Raw genomic sequence first — 8,164 nt, 5'->3', positions numbered from 1 at the left:
TGGGGATTCGAACCCGCCACCTTAGGTGTACGTGGCTGGCGCCTTAGCCGGTTGAGCCACAGGCGCCGAGCCGAGAAGATATTTTCAGTGCAAACTCTCATGAAGCAATTATATCACACCTCGATCAAGTGTCCCATTTTGTGCTGAAATGAAGAAATAGTCTTTTGTGTCCAAAGCAGACACACACAAGATAGCAGTTTGTGGTCCACGGCGGGTTCCCTTCTAAGGCAGGACTCAGGAACAAGATGGGGCAACCCAGAGGCCCAGGGCCAGCCTTTTGGCCCTTCTGGGGTGCCATGTACCAAGCAAGGGTACTGGGGAAGAACCTCCCTCCTGGTCTACTCTGACCACTACGTTTGCCACAGAAACTCCAGGAAAAGGAGTGGGCATCAGATAAAGGACAAACTTAGCAAGAGTGGAGAAAAGAACAGAATCCTAGTCTCAGCTGGTTTGGTAAAGTCTGTGTCCTGCTACTTCAGCGAAGAGCCCTGTTCCCGAGACCGTCAGGGTACGAGGGGCAAAGCACGTTCCTACAAGGAACCTCAGTGACAGAACTCTTTCTTCCTACACCATGAAAAAACAAACAGCCAAGTCAAAAATTAAAGTAACGCATTACATTGAAACAAGCCAGACACAAAAGACAAATGTTATACAATTCCCACATCTACTAGGCGCCTGGAGGCATCAAATTCATATAGAGAAAAGGAGGAGGGTGGTCACAGAAGCTGGGGGAGGGAACCGGAGTTATTGTCTACGGCTACAGAGTTTCAGTTTGGGAAGATAGAAGGGTTCTGGATGTGGAGGGTGGCAGCACTACGCAATGAGACTGTACTTAATGCCACTGAACTGTACGCTTGAAATGGTTAAAACAGTAAATTTTACACTATATTTTACCACAATAAAAAAGTTAAAGTTACCCAATCTGTTTGCCTTGCCACATCTATGCTATCATTTCATAAGCAAAATGTATTGATCAATTTTGGGAGTGAACACGTATTCAATAAATATTGATCCCACCACAAGCTGACCCTTGCTGAGGGTGGGCCGTGGGTTGTACCAATGTGGATGAGAAGCTAATTGTCCAGAAGCCCCCAGCTGCCACTCACTAAGTCCATCTGGTGTGGCTGCAGAGGTCCAGGTAGGAGTGTGACTTGTGTGGGGGTCAGTCCCAGGACCAGGGAAAGCCCCATACAACTGTGATGACCATTTATAGCCCCCCCCCCCCGAGAAGAGGGAAGTTTTCTGTGAACACTGAGACCCATGTTTCTATCCTGTATGGGTCTGTTTGTTACCGGACAAAGAGGGTCCGGCCACCTGTCACTGTCAGCCAATATGCAGAGATGGGGATAGGTCCACCTAACTTCATTTGCCAGAAGTCCAGGATTCTGGAGAACAGTGAGAGTAGCGTCTCCAAGACTGTTCTGTTCTTCCATTTCCAAAATTACAGTTTTATACACTAAAGTTCAAAGCAAAGACCACACCAATCCCTATTCCAAATAATAATCAACACAACTCAATGAGCTATTATGACATTCTAATTCAAAAGTTTATTTCCTGGGTGGCTAAAAGGAATGGGGCGCCGGCCCCATATATCAGAGGTGGTGGGTTCAAACCCGGCCCCAGCCAAAAACTGCAAAAAAAAAAAAAGTTTATTTCCTAAATCAATTCTCCTAAACCACTCAAGATGGGCATCTTTAGGGTGGGAGCTAAATTTACAAAACAGTAAAAATGAGAGGCAAGAGGGAAAGGTCACTTAGGACCTAGAGCAACCACACCAGCCACATCACATGGCCTTAGCCTGACTGACTCCATCTTATTCTCATTACGTGGCCCTCACGTCTTTGTTAATAAATGTGGCAGTGGCAGTGGCAGCTCTGAGAGCTGCTCCATCTCTTGGTGCTTGGTAGCACCTCTGAGGACAAACACTAGCATTTTTCTGCATGGAGGATGAGGACAAGGAAAGGGTTTGACGGGAACTAAGCCTAAGTCAGATGAGCACAGGGTAAGGAGGAAGAGGAGGGCTGGGGGAGGGTTTTTGAGAGCAGGATGTGTGGGCAGAGGACCCAGAAAGGGACAAGGAGGGAGGGAAAGAGATGGGTCCTGGAGGGAAACCTGGGGGCAGGGATGAAAAGAGAGAAAGGAGCGTGGGGGCAGGGTGAGGAGGAGGAGGGGAGGCTCTTTGTTTTTTCTGCAAAGCTCCTTGTTGGTGGTGAAGAGGGATTGACAACAGAGCATGTGCCTGGTTGTGGGGATTCACCTTAATCCCACCCTCTTGCTCTACTTTTGGTGAGGGAAGGATGAGCAGAGGTTTTATCTGAAGGGAACTTTGGAGGGATTTTTTTCTCTGACTTGGAGGTCAGGAGGGGACCCTGTGCTCTCAGTCAACACAGTGAGGTGCACAATGCGATTGCATCTCTCCTGTGCCTGGCTGCTCCCCATCCCCCACGGTCCTGGGAACACAAAGGAGCCAAAAGACGTTGGTCATTAATAGTTAACTGTTGATGTTGCTGATAACCTGGTCCAGGGATGAGTGTGAAGGACTCTACCCACAGAGGGTTGACAGATGGATCTCCCAGCGTAATCCCAGGGAAGACAAGGCACAGTGCTGGTTAAGCAGGTGACACATGAGTGTTTGGTAAGTTGTAATTCAAACCTCCAACTTCCCTTTGTCTCTGTCAAAACTATTCATAATTTGGGATCCTGAAACTTTGTATGTAAGAATAAGGAGGAAACCTGTGGCTCAGCACCCACAGCTCAGTGGTTAGGGCGCTGGCCACATACACAGGGGCTGGTGGGTTCGAACCCAGCCCCGGCCTCCAAACAACAATGACAACAACAACAAAATAGCCAGGTGGTGTGGTGGGCGCCTGTAGTCCCAGCTACTTGGGAGGCTGAGGCAAGAGAATCACTTAAGCCCAAGAGTTTGAGGTTGCTGTGAGCTGTGACACCAGGGCACTCTACCCAGGGCAACATAGTGAGACTCTGTCTCAAAAAAAAAAAAAAGAGGAAACCTATGAGTGAACATCAGAGCAGGGGCTTCTAGTTAGATTTCTCCTTGTTGTTCTTAGGATCTGACTCTAAAACCAGTTGCACAAAAGACAATACTTAGTATTGTCTTGAATGTACTGAAACAGCTAGTAGAGAGTTTCAGCCACTATTACCAGAGCACCACCAGAAATACTCAACTTTCCCATTTGGGGAGTGGCTCTATGTCAAAAAATAACATTTAAAGCTGAGATGATTATTTCCTAGCTCATTCAGAGCTTTAGAGGTAACTGAGCAAATGTGAACTAGAAAGATCAATTTCTCCTTAACTTTTTTTAAAGGTCACGAAAGAAGACTGTCAACCTGACGGAAGTAACCATGGATTCTTTTACAGCATTTTTCAAAAACCTAAGGGCTGCTAAATGTGTCAAATTAATGCATCTCCCCCATGACTGGGTTCTCTGATATGAAAGGAATCGGGAGAATATTTTCTTTCCTATAGAAAATGGTTCTGCAATTTTGAGAAAATAGTTCTTCCTACATCTTAATTTTTTTTTTTTTTTGTAATTGTCATGAAAATGATCTGGGTTAATGGAATCTCCGTTTTCTTCCTAGATTCTCTCAAAAATTCCTTTCAAGTGTCAATCTCAATGAAACGAGGCCAAAGTGTTACATAGCTTAGAATTTTGATTTTTTTTTTTTTTTAGCTACAGTTCCTTAATTATTCTGATTTGTAGATTTTGGGAAGGTTTAATATCGATCACTCTCTAGCACTGAATAATTTTTAGAAAAAACACAGTCTGAGTCTAATTGCCAGGCCTGTACCACACACACGAAAGCTGTGAATACAAGCTGTGATCACGAATCACGTGAAAGTGGCTTTGATTGTGTGGGACTCACAATAAGATTAAGATTGTTTTTTCCTTCTTAATTATTCAGAGCTAAGTGTGATGAAAATTAAAACCAAACATATGGGTGTCATGATCATGAAGGCGTTTCTAACATAGTTTTTTGTAAGTATATTTAATGTACTATAAGCACTAATTCCTTTAAATATCTATTAAGGCAAGATTTCCTGGAACTTGCTTTAATTTTAGGGGCGGTTAGGATTTTTTCCTTAAGTCAGCACCACACTTAGCAACATACCAGCTCAAGGTGCAAAACAGTTTCTTTTCCCTTCATTTTTAGTCAAATTCAGAAAGTAATACTTTTATTGTAAATACAAAGAAAATAAAATTTTTAATTTAAATTTTATTAATTTAATAATTACAAACTATACGTCTATAATAATATGTTATGATTTATTTCTGACTTACTTCAGTTTTCTATGATAATGGCAAGAAAGATGGTGTAGGTCATTCAGAGATCTAGGTAACCAGAAAATCTTTTGTGTTTGTCTTTGGAATATGATAATTAAAAGCTAGTTTTATTTTATATTCTATCTAGACTAATACTGATATTTATTTGTCTTTCTTAGGAATGTGCTCATGATATGCTGAATGCGGCTCAGCTGTATGCTGGGTGGCAAGGACAGACCACTTTTTTTTTTTTAATTGTGTTAAGACATTTATATTCTACATTTAGAGAGATTCACATGTACTCTTATAGGATGAACCATAGGCGTGATCCCGCCAAGGGACAGACCACTTAAGAATGAAAAGTTGCTGTAGGTTTTTGTGACACCAAATGGACAACCTCCAAATGGTCCTTCTCTTGTGACCCTGGCTGCAGAAATGTGAGCAGAGGACAGAGCTACTAATGTGGAGGTCGGACATATCCATTATTAGACAGACCACCTTGGGTGTCAGACTCGGCCTGCCTGATGCACCCAAGTCCTCTGTGGTTCCCTTGTTGTGTTCTTCCATCTCACATTCTTCTCTTTCCCTTCCCCATTGTGCCTCCCATGTCTCTGGCTGACTTGCTTACCCCAGCCCCCAAATGTGTTTCCAGAGGGAATTTAATTGCCATCTACTCTGAGTTGGTTTTAGTATTCTGGTTACTTAACTTGGGTTAGGCATTCCTCTCATGTACACGTCCTGGAGGGCTTAGTTCCTGGAGGTCTGGGAGCTGACAGATCCTAAACCCAGTGCCTTCAGTCTTAAGGCCTCGGCAAAAAGCTGGCTGGTCATATGCACCTACCAACTCCCAGCTAGTTTACATCTGGCCAGGTGACCCTTGCCAGATTCTGTGACTATAATCCAAGTTCCCAATGCCAGAGGATCTAGCAGGACTTCCCTCCCCAGCTGTGGTGTAGATGTGACAAATGACTATTCAAAAACCAAATAAGATAGCAAGTGGTTCCCCCTGGCAACCAACATTTTAAAGAAAGTGGAGTAAGAAGTAAACCTTAAGAACCCAGTTTATCCTGATTCCCACCAACACCGGCAGACTGCAGGAGCAGCCCAAAGGCACAGGAAAGCCACTTGGATATTAAATTACAAAATACCAATATTTGCATTATGATTCCTGCTAATTAAGAAAGAAAGATATAAGTTGTTTGTTATAAACACCACCAGGTCTTGAGCAAACACCAAGAGCTCACCACAGAGCTGAACCAAACATTCATCGAATTACAGCTACTTTTGCAAAGCTTTGCATTGGTACAGCCACAGAGTGTGCATTTTATCACACGTGCTAATAATCCCAGTTATGGCGCCTACATTTTAATCATTTGTTCTGGGCTTGTTTCTCAAACAATTAGCACTAATGAATGGCCAGAATACCTTGGATCATATATGTCTAATTGCAGTCAAGAGCGGTTCTTATCTGCATGTACATTTCAATTTACCTCTGGGGATAATGTTTGTTAATTGTATTTCTTTATAGCAAGTGAAGAAAAAGGCAGCTCAGGCAAAAGGGGACTAAGTGTTCTCCTCTTTCCCTTTGTTCCCACAAGAAGCTAAAGTCACTTCAAGAGGCACTTAATCCCATCATCCGCGGTTACAATTGCCTTGCAACATCAATCAAAAAGAATCTGAAGTAAAATGATGCAGCTATATTGTGTAATTAAAAGCAATTCAGGTAGTTATGGCTTGGGGCCCTTTATGGGTCCAAATACTTAAAATGGCCCTGCAGGGACCCTAAACACTGCAGTGTTTTAAATTTGGTCAGCAATAGTCTCTCCACGGAAAGGAAAGACTATGCAAAGGAAAAGAAAGGAAGAACCTAACCAGAACAAAAAGCCCACTACCCTCTTCCAGTGCAAATTGTAAAGCCAAAGAAGAGAGGAGGGAAAGCAAAAGTCTTCAGTGAAAAAACCCCACAACTCCCAGCCACAAAATGAAATAAACACAGAAGGAAAGGAGGGAGGCAAAGGAAAACAAACGATGTCTTCCAAACCAAACAGTCCTTGTCCCAGTTTTTGGCACTCCAGAAAAACACATGGGATGACGCTGGCTAGGTCTCCTCAACAAGAAACAGCCCCGTAAAATCCATAACATAAAAATAGAAACTTTCTGAAAATTCGAACTAAGAAAACACAGAGTAAATTATAGTCCGTCTGATTCCACAGTTACTCATAAAGGCAAGATGTGAGAAGCACTTTGGCATAGATTTCTCAAGTAATTTATTTAAATCATTTTTAATAAAAATTAAAGTGCTGAGACTTTAGGTGTCTTTTTTGGCTTTTAAAGCCAAGAATTGTTTAACATAGTGTTTGCTACTGTGAAGGCAGGTAGATCATTTGAGCTTAGGAATTCGAGGCCAGCCTGAGCAAGAGCAAGATCCATCTCTCCTAAAAAAAGAAAAACTAGCCAGGCATGGTGGGTGCCTACAGTCTCAGCTACCAGGAGGCTGAGGCAGGAAGATCCCTTGAATCCAGGACTTTGTGGTTGCTGTGAGTTATGCTGATGCAACTGCACTCTAACCTGGGCAACAGAGTGAGAGACTCTGTCTCTCTCTTTTTTTTTTTTTGAGACAGAGCCTCAAGCTGTCCCCCTGGGTAGAGTGCCGTGGCATTACAGCTCACAGCAACCTCCAACTCCTGGGCTCAAGCGAGTCTCCTGTCTCCACCTCCCAAGTAGCTGGGACCACAGGCACCCGCCACAACGCCCGGCTATTTTTTGGTTGCAGCCGTCATTGTTGTTTGGCGGGTCCGGGCTGGGGATTCGAACCCGCCACCTTAGGTGTACATGGCTGGTGCCTTAGCCGGGTGAGCTATAGGCGCCGAGCCGACTCTGTCTCTTTTAAAAAAAAAAAAAAAGATCCTATCTCAAAAGTTTAACTTTACATGAACTACTGATACAGAATGGTAGTATAGAACCAAGGACTTTTCTGTCTTTAGGGGTACCAAACTTGAAAAAAGAAAAAAACTTTCATTTTTTTCTTTTTTTGACACAGAGTCTCACTCTGTCACCCTGGGGTAGAGTCCCATGGTATCATAGCTCACAGCAACCTCAAACTCTTGGGCTCAAGTGATCCTCTTGCTTCAGCCTCCTGAGTTACTGGGACTATAGGTGCCTACCACAATGCCCAGTTCATTTTTCTATTTTTAATACAGATGGGATCTCAGTCTTGCTCAGGCTGGTCTCCAACTCCTGAGCTCAAGCAATCCACCTGCCTCAGCCTCCCAGAGTGCTAGGATTACAGGAGTGAGCCACTGTGCCTGGCCTTCATTTTTTTCATTTTCTCTATATGTCTACCATTTCAACCAGTTGGATCATATTGTTAGTGATACTATATATGCTCAAATCGTCTTGGGCTCAGAGGCAAGTATTTCCTGTAAGTTTAAACCTATTTTATTGTTCAGCAGTCAGGCTTCCAGTAGTCCCACAAAATCACTGGCCCTTGCTGGGGGTCAGGGGTGTGAGGGTCCAACATCCTCTGTCTGCCGGTTCTTACCACCCTTTCTTCCTAGTGGCCTGGGAAGGTGACATGCTGCCTAAACCGTGGAGAAGTGGATGACAGAGGAGTGCCTTGTGGCTTAGCTGAGCTGGATGCCCTGTCCCTCCAACACCACCAAACTTCCCAGGTAATCTATTTTATAAATGAGCACTGGTGCTGCTTTGCCCCCACAGCGCCATTAAACTTGTCTGTTTTGTGTCCTCCAGTTTTAGGATTAATTTCATAGTTTCTCTTAGGAAAAGGAAGTATAAACTTTTAAGAGGACATTTGAGGAATACTCCAAACTGAACTAAACAAGAGGGAGAACACTGAATTCATTGATGCTAAATTTCAGGCA

Source organism: Otolemur garnettii, unplaced genomic scaffold (genome assembly GCF_000181295.1).
Source record: "Otolemur garnettii isolate 467f Iridium unplaced genomic scaffold, OtoGar3 scaffold00034, whole genome shotgun sequence".
In the NCBI taxonomy this organism is placed as follows: Eukaryota; Metazoa; Chordata; class Mammalia; order Primates; family Galagidae; genus Otolemur; species Otolemur garnettii.
This window is presented reverse-complemented; position numbering follows the sequence as displayed.